At 55.9% G+C, this 12,624-nt stretch overlaps 1 protein-coding gene across 1 annotated transcript in view; it reads right to left on the reverse strand.

Moving 5' to 3' along the window:
* Positions 1-12,624, reverse strand: part of LOC119383707 (calumenin-B-like) — a 583,129-nt gene that overhangs the window by 498,723 nt on the left and 71,782 nt on the right. The gene's annotated exons all lie outside the window — the stretch shown is intronic.

A 12,624-nucleotide genomic window follows, 5' to 3' on the forward strand; every position in this document is an offset into this window, starting at 1 on the left:
ACACGTCTCGGGCAGTCTCATGAGATGACTGATTCCTTTAAGTTGCTTCGAAGCCGTAAATGTTTTATCAACCACTTTGCGGCAGCGAATCCTTCTCGGCCACGAAGGGCTAGAGCTTCACAGCGTGACGTCTAGTTTTCTTCGCATAACGCCACTGTGCAGCGGTGAAGCTTAACAAGGCAAATCTCTCATTCTGGAGCGCACTGAGTTATACCAGGCGCTTACATCGGAACACCACTGATACCTTGAAGCGTGAACTTGTTGGCTAGATGGTTCAACCTAACTTAAGGGAGCAGCGCGAAAGACAGGGACAGAAAAGGCACACATACACCCACACGTAGCGCAGTATGTGTGGTTGTATGTGTGCCTTTTCTGTCCCTGTCTTTCGCGCTTCATCCAAATTGACAGCAGAGTCAATGTCTCAGCAATCTCAGTCACTTCTAAGCGAACACTCGCGAGGTAACACAACAAAGCATGACACAGATACACAAAATCTTTAAAGAAGACACGCCATCAAGTGCTTCTAACAGTTTCAACTCGGCCTCTCGTTGCTCTCGTCTGCTCTCGCCAACTTGACTAGGGAATTTCTGGGTACACCACGGCGCTAGTTTTGCTCGGCAGCACAAGGTAGCCAACATGAAACATGCTTACACCGCTAACATTGGGCGATGTTTAGGTGGCTTTTTAGTCTCGTGCGCCGACACCGACGGCGGAATTTCTGCGACACGAGCTCTCTAACGCTATCGCGTTAATATGGCATAGGCTGCTGCGGGCGAGCAGCGACGGCGGCGTAGGTAAAGGGGTATTCAGACGGGGGAGGAATGCTCGGGGGAGACGGGGGGATTGCGTATCACGTGACCGCGACGTCACGGATTAGCGAGTGGGCGTGACCCCCCCGCGCCTCCTCGGAGGAGACGGGGACGTATTCCCCGAAAGGACAAACGATCCCCCGGCGGTGGGCGATGTGGCGGAATTTCGGGCTCTTGTTTGGCCTCATTGTTGCACTTGCTCCTGCAGAGAGCAGCAGTGGGTGTCCAGTCTGCAGCTCGTCAAACGGGTGGTGCAAGCCACCAGAGTAGTCTAGTAACACTGGTCTCCCCCTCCGTTTGCCTCGTCCGTGTGAGTACGGTCCCTAGAAGTGTGAGTGGGAGCCATTTGTGGAGACTTCTTCTCGCGAGCTGACGTCACTAGGCTCCGCCTTTACCCCCCGAGCATTTCTGAATGTGACGGGTGCTTGTTGGAGAATCTGTGAGAGGGCCTCAGCAGCTTGGGTTCGACTGGTGTATTGAAGGTCTGAAGCCAAAGCCTGCGCAGGCTCGTGCGTGAGCGGCAGTAATGATAGCTAGCGCGCTACCTCCTCGCGGATGAAGTCCTTGATCGTGGACAGAAGCGGCTGCTGATCGGCAGGACGGGCAGCTAGCTGCAAGATTGAGGGCGTGTCGGGCTTGACGGGCGATCGTGCGCTGCCTACGCAACTCGTCGAAGCTCCGACAGAGTGAGACGAGTGCCGCGATCGTGGTAGGATTTCTCGCGAGCAGCATCTGAAAGGCGCCGTCCTCGATGCCCTTCAAGATGTGCCTGATTTTCTCCTCCTCAGTCATGGCGGAGTTGACGCGGTTACACAGATTCAGGACATTCTCGATGTAGCCCGTGTAGTTCTCGCCCCGTTGCGGCGCACGTTGACGCAAGCGCTGTTCGGCGTGAAGCTTGCGAACCGTAGGCCGCCCAAAGACGTCTGTAACCGAAGTCTTGAAAGCTGCCCAAGTTGGAATTTCAGCTTTGTGGTTGTGATACCACAGCTGCGCGATGTCCGCGAGATAAAATGTGACGTAGCCAAGCTTCATTCGGTCGTCCCATTTGTTACTGGCGCCGACTCTTTCGAACTTCAACAACCAATCTTTCACGTCCGATTCGCCTGAGCCGGAGAAGATGGGTGGATCTCGCTGGGGATACACGGCGCCGCAGGTGACGTGGACGGCCGAAGGTCCGGCATAGGGAGGGGTCTCGTTGGCCATGTTGGTGTCACGGACAGGGGGGAGCTTGCGGGAGCGAAGTTCCAGGTTCGTACGGGGAAGCCACGTACCTCCACCAAATGTCACGTGGTTTATTCACGTACAAACGTGAAGGAACGACGAGGGACGTCAAGGGGCCAAAATCTAAGCAAGCGCAAGCTCGGGTCGCGTGGCTACCGCTCACGCTGTGGCTTGCTTTCTTGGCTGCTTCGTCGTCGTCTGTATTGTTCACTATATAAAGGCGTTTATTGACGGCACTAGTCGACGAAGCACAACGGCGACTGTCAAGACAGAGCGCGGACTCTGAGCGCGAGGAGCGTGCTGTCAGAGAAGAGCCGAAGGGGACGACCCACTAGAGAGCGCCCGAGAGGGCGACCCATTACAGACTTCCAACGCTTCGCTACAATTACCCCGGGTACGAAAAAGGGAGCCGCCTGGCGACCTAACTGCTTGTCACTATGAGCGGGTCATGATAGGGCTTCAGGCGCTCCACGTTGACAATGTCGCGCCCTCGACGGCGCATGTCCGAAGATGGTTCAATGGGCTTGATCAGGTAGTTGACCGGGGATGTGCGTTCGACGACACGGCAGGGGCCGTCGTACTTGGGCAGCAGTTTGGAAGAGAGGCCAGGTGCAGTGGTAGGGACTGAGAGCCATACGAGTGCTCCAGGGCGGAACGTGGGCGCAGAAGTGGTGGTGTCACCGCGAATGCTCTTTTGCCGCTCTTGGTCATGCGTAGTAAACGTCTTGGCAAGCTCCCGACACTCCTCAGCAAGTCTGGCTGTGGCAGAAATAGGCGCACACTCAGACGGATCCGGCTTGTATGAAAGGATTGTGTCGATTGTGTGCGACGGGTGTCTGCCGTACAATAAGAAAAAGGGGGAGAAACCAGTAGTGCTCTGAGGGGCGGTATTATAGGCGTAGGTGACGAAAGGCAGAATGGCATCCCAATTGGTGTGATCGGCGGCGACGTACATCGAGAGCATGTCGCCGAGCGTGCGGTTAAAGCGTTCGGTGAGGCCATTCGTCTGCGGGTGGTAAGCAGTAGTTTTCCGGTGAACAACGTTGCACTCTTTCAGGATAGCTTCGACGACTTCCGACAAGAAGACACGACCTCGATCGCTGAGCAGCTCCTGGGGTGGACCGTGGCGCAAAATGAATCAGTGCAGCAGGAAGGAAGCAACATCGCGCGCTGTAGCCGCTGGGAGGGCGGCAGTTTCGGCGTATCGCGTAAGGTGGTCAACAGCGACGATGGCCCAGCGGTTACCAGCCGACGTTAGAGGAAGTGGTCCATACAAGTCTATGCCAACGCGCCCGAACGGACGGTCAGGGCAAGGCAGAGCTTGCAGAGTGCATGGTGGTCGGTGATGACATCAAATGAGCGACCATACAAATAAGGTCGGAATTTCGTAAGGGCCCAGATGATCGCCAGGCATTCCTTTTCGGTGACGGTGTAATTGGCCTCGGCTTTAGTAAGCGTACGACTTGCATACGCCACGACATATTCAGGGAACCCTGGCTTGCGCTGCGCAAGGACAGCGCCAAGGCCAACACCGCTAGCGTCTGTGTGTACCAGGGGCGTAGGCAGAATTTTTTTTCGGGGGGGGGGGGGCACCTCCTTGATCTGTAGTGGGGACGAGCAGGCAGGTCTGGTCGAGTGTCATTTTCTGCTCTGTATGCTATGGCAAAAAAAATTTCGGGGGGGGGGGGGGCACGGGCCCGGTGTGCCCTAACGTTGCTACGCCCCTGGTGTGTGCCTCTGTAGGCGCCGTAGGGTCGTAGTGGCGTAGTATGGGAGGCGACGTCAACAAACGGCGGAGCTTTTCGAAAGCGTCGTCGCACTCGGACGACCATGAATGGAGGGGCCCGTTACTTCCGAGGAGCTTCGTCAGAGGCGATATGATAGTCGCGAAATTTCGAATGAAGCGCCGAAAGTAGGAACACAGTCCTACGAAACTGCGCAGTTCTTTGACGGCCGTAGGTTTCGGGAACTCGGTCACGGCGCGAAGTTTGCCTGGATCGGGGAGAATTCCGTCCTTGGACACGACGTAGCCGAGGATTGTCAGCTGCCGTGCTGCAAATCGGCACTTCTTTAGGTTCAGTTGCAGACCGGCGTCGCTCAAACGCGTCAAAACATGCCGTAGGCGTTGAAGATGGGTGGAAAAGTCCGGAGCAAAAACGACGACGTCGTCGAGGTAGCACAAGCACGTGTGCCATTTCAGGTTGCGCAGAACGGTATCCATCATGCGCTCAAAGGTGGCGGGCGCATTACACAGCCCAAACGGCATGACGTTGAATTCGTACAGGCCGTCGGGCGTGACAAAGGCGGTCTTCGGTCGAGCGTCGTCAGCCATAGGTACTTGCCAGTACCCTGAGCGCAAATCGAGAGATGAAAAGAATTTGGCGCCTTGCAGGCTGTCAATCGCATCGTCTATTCGCGGCAGTGGATACACATCCTTACGAGTGATCTTGTTGAGTCGTCTGTAGTCGACACAGAACCGCACAGAACCGTCCTTCTTCGCAACAAGAACGACAGGAGACGCCCAGGGGCTGTTGGAGGGTCGAATAACATCGCGTCGAAGCATGTCGTCGACTTGCTCGGTGATTACACGGCGTTCTGTGGGAGATACGCGATATGGACGTTGCCGCAGTGGCAGGTGGGCGCCAGTATCGATGCCGTGCGTAACGGCCGACGTGCGGCCGAGAGGCGTTTGAGCGACATCGAAAGAAGAGCGAAATTCTTCCAACAGGTCCAGAAGCTGGGAACGCTGGACCTGCGTAAGGTTGTCAGCTATGGTGGAACCAAACACGTCAGCGGGTGATGAACCAGACATCGAAGCAGCACTGAGCGTACTGGAACTGCGGCCGTGCGTGTCATCGGGTTCGTCCATAACTTGTGCGTCTTCGAGGGGTTCCACGCTGCCCAGACATTCCCCTCGCACCAACGTAACACTGTACGGGGAGGGGTTGATTACAAAAATAGAGGTGCTTCCCTGAGTGATTTGAACGGTCGCGAAAGGCACCAGCAAGCCTTTCCTCGTGCAAATACGGTCATATGGCGAGAGGAGTGCAACGGTGTCGGATAGACTGGCGCAGTAGACGGACACCGCCGTTGACGAGTTTGCAGGCAATTTGATGTCGTCTTTGACGAGTGCCTTGCTCGCAACCGATGGACTGTCTTCCGGCGTCAAATTAGAGAATGGTGACAGCTCTATTTCGGCTGGTGCGCAATGAATGACGGCGTCGTGGCGGGAGAGAAAATCCCATCCGAGGATGACGTCGTGAGAGCAGGCAGGAATTATGATCAGTTCGACGGCGTACATAGCGTCCTTAATCATGACGCGGGCTGTGCACACCGCTGTAGGGTGAATACGTTGGGCGCTGGCTGTACGGAGGGAGAGCCCGGAAAGTGGCGTCGTCACTTTGCGCAGTATTCGGCTAAGCTTTGCGTCCATAACGGATACAGCGGCTCCAGTGTCGATAAGGGCAGATGCACGAACACCGTCTACAAACACGTCTATCACGTTCTATGGGCTTCGCTGAGGGCTTTCGCAGTTCGATCGCGTCGCAGCCCTTGCCTCGTGGACTGCGACGACTAGTTTTCCTGGTCGCGTGGGACCAGACGTGGCCGCATCGGGGACAGTGAGCGGCGTCGTGGTGACGGTGAACGGCGGGTAGAGGGCGCTGGGCGAGACGGCGCTGACATTGGCTGTGGTGAATCGTAATACGGGCGGCTCGACTGGCTTGGCATGGTTGAGGCGACTGGAGGCGACTGCACGCGATTGCAATAGCGGGCGACGTGACCGGCGCAACCGCACGCAAAGCAGATGGGGCGGTTGTCGGAAGTGCGCCATCGGTTCGCCGGGGTGGGTCCCATCCATGGCCCAAGACGCGGTGGACGGGGCGGCGGCTGATAGGACTGCATGGTGGGCTGCAGTCGTGGCCTAGGAATGACGTCGGCGTACGCAGCCGGCACACTCGCCTGGAAGGCCTGTGGTCTGGCGACGACTTCGGCGTAGGGATGTGGGGCAGACACAGGGATCGCTGGGGGTGGCCTGGCTACAACTTGCGCGTAACTGAGTGGCGCAAGCGCCGGAAGTGGCTGGTGGTATTCCGGCGTGACCTCCGCGATTTCCTGTTGAATAGCGCGTCGTAAGGGAGGCAGCAGTGTGGTCGACGGCTGTTGAACATGCTGCGACTGAGGCAAGGTCAGTAGAGAAAGCTGGCGGGCGATTTCCTCGCGTACAAATGACTTGACCTCGGCGAGCAAGCCCGAGTGATCAGAAATGGCCGACAAGCCAGCGAGGTCGGCGTCGCGTGATGGAGGTCGACGGGTCAGCAACCGCTGCCGGCGCAGCTCCTCGTAGCTTTGACAGAGCGTGATCACCTCTGTCACGGTACGAGGGTTCTTGGCGAGCAGCATGGTGAAGGCATCGTCGTCGATGCCTTTCATAACGTGTCGGATCTTGTCAGACTCAGACATGGTTACGTCGGCCTTCTTGCACAAGTCGAGGACGTCTTCGATGTAGCTGGTAAACGACTCACCGGTCTGGTATATATATATATATATATATATATATATATATATATATATATATATATATATATATATATATATATATATATATTGCCGCGAGTCATATTTCATGAGTGTAAGCTTCACCCACAAAGACTGTGGGCAACGCGCTGCGCAGGCCTCGCCGTGATGTGTAGGAAGCTTCGCGATTGTTTTGGAACAATCTGTTAAGATTGCGCGCCGCACGGGAATGTTCCAGCTTTGTCGAGAGATAACGCCGCCACCAGCGATATCGCTGGAAAGTTCGATAGCGCCTGTATAAAAGCCGACGCGCTTGACTGCTTGTCAGTTGATCGACGGACGACGCCCTGTTCGCCGCTATCATTGTACAGCATGTATTGCTGTAGTTCTAGTTCTCATTTTCCCGGCCACAAGTTCGGCCAAATAAACAGTTTCATTCTGCAAACGCCGACTGCTGTCTTCGTCGACGTCACGACCACGTGACATCTGGTGGAGGTACTGCTTCATGATCCGGACACCACCGCGGAGCGCTGACCCAAGCCTAAGCCGCGAAGAAGACGACTCTAAGGACAACCCGAATCCTCGAACCAGCCGCCGGCAGAAGGGACTACAACCAGAGTACGGGCTCCTTCCCGAAAACGCCAGGCTGCCGAAGACCGCCACATCGACCGCCGAGACGATGACTGACGCAGTGCCCCCTACGGCGATCGTGATGCAGCCACCCAGGGAGCCGCCGACGTTCCGTGGTTCGCCATGTGAAGACCCCGAGACTTGGCTCGAGACCTTTGAAAGGGTCTCAACATTTAATAACTGGAACTGCGAGGACAAGCTGCGCCACGTGTACTTCTACCTAGAAGACGCCGCGAGGACGTGGTTCGAGAACCGAGAATCTGCCCTACAAACATGGGATCTCTTTCGGACGACGTTCCTAAGCACGTTCACGAGCGTGGTCCGCAAGGAACGGGCCGCGGCTATGCTGGAGACTCGTGTGCAGCTGCCCAATGAAAATATTGCCATCTACACTGAAGAGATGAATCGCCTGTTTCGACACGCCGACCCAAGTATGCCCGAAGAGAAGAAAGTGAGGTTCCTCATGCGGGATGTCAAACAGGAACTCTTCGCTGGATTGATAAGGAACCCGCTGAAGACGGTCGCTGAATTTGCATCGGAGGCTTCCACGATCGAGAAAACGCTTGAGATGCGAACGCGGCAATACAACCGCAGCTTCTCGGCTACAAGCTACGCCGACGTTCAAGCCCTAGGACCCACCGACCTGCGTGAGACGATTCGAGCAATCGTGCAAGAGTAGCGAAAAATTCTACCTCCGTCGCAACCTCAAGTAGAGTCCATCGCCGACGTCGTGCGCCAGGAGATCCAGCATTCACTCGGCGCGCCTCAGCTAGCAGAGCCGCAGCCGCAAGCTATTAGCTATGCTGCTGCAGCCCGCCATCATGCTCCTCCTCCACGCCCCCGCCAAGACGCCACACCGCCGCAGTACCGTCGCCAGACGCCGCCGCCGCCACCGACGCCCTACCGACCACCTGCCGGCCAGCGCAACACCCCGAGGAAGACCGATGTCTGGCGTGCCCCCGACAACCGCCCGCTCTGCTACCACTGCGGAGAGGCCGGCCACACGTACCGCCGCTGCCAGTACCGACAGATGGGACTACGCGGATTCGCTATCAACGCGCCGCGCCCGCAGCCAGGCGAACGGCCGCGCGACATCAACGACTACCTCACCGGAACACAGTGGCAAGAACGACGACCTTCCCGCTCGCCGTCGCCCGGCCGCTACATGTCACCGCACCGCCGGCCGTACACTGGCCCAAACCGGGGCCGGTCGCCTAGCCCGTATCCGGAAAACTAAGGGCAGCAACCGATGGAGGTGCGGTTGCTGAACGACGAAATGCTGAAGATCCTCCGCCGTCGACGACGACGCCGCGACGAAGTTCCGAGCCCCCGCCGAACGCCGAACGACGTCCTGAAGACGAAACTTTGCGACCGGAAGCAGACCTGACGACGCAACGCGGAAGCAGCGGTGCAAACCGACGCAGCCGTGACCCGACGCCGCGACGTAACCGCAACGCAAGACGGCGGACTAGCGACCTCGATGTTCTGATCGACGGCCACAACGTCACCGCTCTCGTCGATACTGGAGCCGACTATTCCGTCATCAATGGGCCGTTCGCAGCACAGTTGAAGAAAGTTAGGACTGCTTGGGAAGGCCCCGAGATCCGGACCGCTGGAGGCCATCCGATAACGCCGATTGGTGTCTGCACGGCACGAGTCACCATCAATAACCGGACTTATCCTGCGAGCTTTGTAATTCTACAAAACTGCTCCAGGGATGTGATACTGGTAATGGACTTCCTAAGTGACCAGGGCGCCGTCATCGACCTGAGGTCTGAGTCGATAACACTGAACTCAGACAAAGCGCTCCCGCCCCACGCGATGCCAGGCAACCATGCATTGAATGTGATAGAAGAGCAGGTGACCATTCCGCCGCGCTCCAGCGTCATTATTTCCGTCGGCACCGAAAAACCTGCGAACCTTGAAGGCGTCATCGAGGGCGATCAGCACCCACTCCTGAACCGTCAAATTTGCGTCGCACGAGGTATAGCCGAGCTGCGTGACGGTAAAGCAAAAGTAGTGCTGACAAACTTCAGCCACGAATATAGGCACCTCAACTTCGGTACGACGGTTGCCTACATCGACGAATGCGTAGCCGCCAGCGATGCTTTCGCCCTCTTCGATGCTGCCGAACCTGCTTCGACGAATAGAGGTCCCGAACCGGATTTTGACGTCAACCCAAGCCTTCCGAAGGCCAAACAAGACCAGCTCAAAACCCTGCTCTTGCAATACAAGGATCGCGTCGTCATCGCGGGTCCGACAAACGCCCCTTGCGAAGCACCGCATTATAACAGAAGAAAATTCTCGACCACTCCGTCAGAGCCCATACAGAGTTTCTACTCGAGAGCGCGACGCGATAAAGAAACAAGTCGACGAGATGCTATGCGACAACATCATCCAGCCGTCCAAGAGTCCGTGGGCGTCACTCGTGGTGTTAGTGAAGAAGAAGGACGGGACACTGCGCTTCTGCGTTGATTACCGGCGCCTGAACAAAATCACGAAGAAGGACGTGTACCCCCTCCCACGAAGAGACGACATCCTGGATCGACTTCACAACGCGACGCACTTTTCGTCGATGGACCTCAAGACCGGCTATTGGCAGATCGAAGTAGACGAGAAACCGAGAAAAGACCGCTTTTATAACACCCGACGGCCTCTTTGAGTTCAAGGTAATGCCTTTCGGTCTTTGCTCGGCACCTGCGACGTTCCAGCGCGTCATGGACACCGTGCTGGCCGGATTGAAGTGGCAGATGTGCCTTGTGTATTTGGACGACGTCGTCGTGTTTTCCTCGACCTTCGACGAGCATCTCCGGCGGCTTGAGGCAGTACTTCAAGCGATCAAGGCCTCTGGACTGACTCTGAAGCCAGAAAAGTGCAGATTCGCGTATGACGAGCTCCTGTTTCTGGGTCATGTGATCAGCAAGTCTGGAGTGCGCCCAGACCCGCGGAAAACAGCTGCCATCGCCGACTTTGCGCCACCCACCGACAAGAAGGCCGTGCGCCGATTTCTCGGCTTATGTGCCTATTCGCGATGCGCAGCGCCTATAGGGGCGCCACTGAAAGCCGCGTAGCGGCGGACGTTGGAACCGCACGCGGGACGCGTAGCGAACGCCTCCTTTCACTGCAAGCATGACGGAAGTGCGCGCGTGCGATTTGCCGCTTGTGCGCGTCCCTGACAATTACTTTTGCGGCGATAGTGTGCGCAAAGGAGCCACGCTTTATAATAGTGGACATGTGTCCGATGTAACAGCTGTGTGGGACGACACTGTCACTATACGCGCCAAGTGTTTGCCACAGACAAGCGTCAACAAGCTTCCTTACGAAGTGGAGCTCATCGTAAGTACACCGCTTTCTTTACAACGTCCGGATCACTAATGCCTGCATGCGTTGACGCATGAACCAACGTTTTTTCTCGACACAGTAGCTTCGTTTACGTGCCATGTGTTTATATAGTAGATTTTGAGGGAGCGCTGTCGCGCCGGCGCATGGATTTCACGGGTGCGGCCACACGAATGGTCAGCGTTGGTAAAACTTTGAAACCAGCACGATAAACTTGCGAAAAAATATCTCGGCAGCTTGCGCTAGTGGCGCGGGACTGAGTCACTGCGGAGCTGGTGGTCACCTAGCTTGTCATAGCAGCTTGGCTACGTATTTGCTGGGTGTCTTCAGAGAAGAACGTCGGTGCATGTCCGTCGACCCCCTGTAATTTCGCTGAAAAAAATATATTTTGTTGTCTTCACGAATACGTGTAGCTCTTCGACAGCAATTTGTTCGGGAACAAAATTTTCGTCAGAATGAGATTCATCCAGAGACTCTACGGCGATCTGTTTGAAGCGGTTGAAACAGTTCTGGCACAAAATGTCGGTTTCTCTGACGGATGAGGCTTCTTCTGGCGTGCGCCTTCAGGAGGAGTGGCGTCTTAGCCGCGCCAGACAGACAGATGGGGCAGAAGGGGCAGATTTTGCGCCCCCCCCCCCTCTTAGGCAAATAGGAAAGCCCCCACGCCCCCTGAGCACGCCTATGGCCCCACTCATAACACAGCTTGTGTAAAGCGAATGAGTGTTAGTGCGATACATCAAGGGTGTTTGTTATTAGCATGAAGTCATGTTACGAGGCATTCAAAGGGAGGTTGAATCGGTTGAATGTCCTGTCAAAAGCCTTCAGTGCGAACAGGTGCCGTGTTTTACAGCCAATATGCATACAGTTGAGGCGAGCGCACAGCGAACATTCTGCACCGGTGATCGCATTCCAGTGCCATCATTAGGTAGAATGCAGCCCATTTCGTGCAGCACACGTGTGATTCCACGGCGCTTTTGTAAAGTAGCCGCCACCTGCCCCACATTCACTGGCATAGCGCTTCGCGCCATTCGTTTTTCAAGAGAGCCTAGGCATCGCGTCTTATCAGTGATAACAACCTCATGTGCATTGTAGCGTCTACAATGCAGGCGAGGCGACGAAATGTAAACGTAGTAGCGTTCGCTGAAGACGTAGCGACATAAATGGAGAAATAAAAACACGGTAATCGTTCTAACACTGCCTAAACAAAGGGCGATTGCTTACCTTTTGCGTCGGACAGCCGCAATCCACCGTCGCCGTCGCTCTCGCTCATGAAATAGCACCGGAAACGTGTAGAAGTGCGTTCCTGGCGAGTTTTTGTACGTGTTTGAGCAGCCGACAACGCAGCAGTTGTTTCTCGACATCGCTGAAGCCCGAGAGAGTCGTTAAATCACGTTGAAAAACACAAACATCCGTGCACTCGCGTAGACGCTCGCTGAAACACTGTTCGCCGGGTCCCGCGAGCGCTTCCGAGCCACGGCGGCAGATGGCGTGGTCGGCGCTTTGCGCATCGCCTATTACCGACGCTTCGTCAACAACTTTTCACGGATCGCCGAACCACTGACGCTTCTCACGATGAATAAAGTGGAATTCAGGTGGGAAGCGGCGCAAGTGCAAGCCTTTCAAGAACTTAAACGACGCCTGCAGACGCCACCCATACTTGCGCATTTCGACGATTGCGCCGATACGGAAATACCCACCGACGCAAGCAGCGTAGGACTCGGTGCCGCCCTTGTGCAAAAGAGTGACGGGCTTGAAAGGGTTATCAGTTATGCTAGCCGGTCACTATCCAAGGCAGAAGCAAACTATTCCACAACAGAAAAGGAATGCCTTGCCATTCTCTGGGCTACGTCAAAATTTCTCCCCTACCTCTATGGCAGGCCCTTCAAAGTTGTCAGTGACCATCACGCCTTATGTTGGCTAGCTAACTTGAAGGACCCTTCAGGTCGTCTCGCACGATGGAGTCTGAGGCTTCAAGAATTCGGTATTACCGTCGTGTACAAGTCTGGACGAAAACACTCTGACGCCGACTGCCTGTCTCGTGCCCCCATCGACGCGCCGCCGCAAGACGACGACGATGACTGCTTCCTCGGAACTATAAGTGCCGACG

This window comes from Rhipicephalus sanguineus, chromosome 2 (assembly GCF_013339695.2).
Source record: "Rhipicephalus sanguineus isolate Rsan-2018 chromosome 2, BIME_Rsan_1.4, whole genome shotgun sequence".
Classification (NCBI taxonomy): Eukaryota; Metazoa; Arthropoda; class Arachnida; order Ixodida; family Ixodidae; genus Rhipicephalus; species Rhipicephalus sanguineus.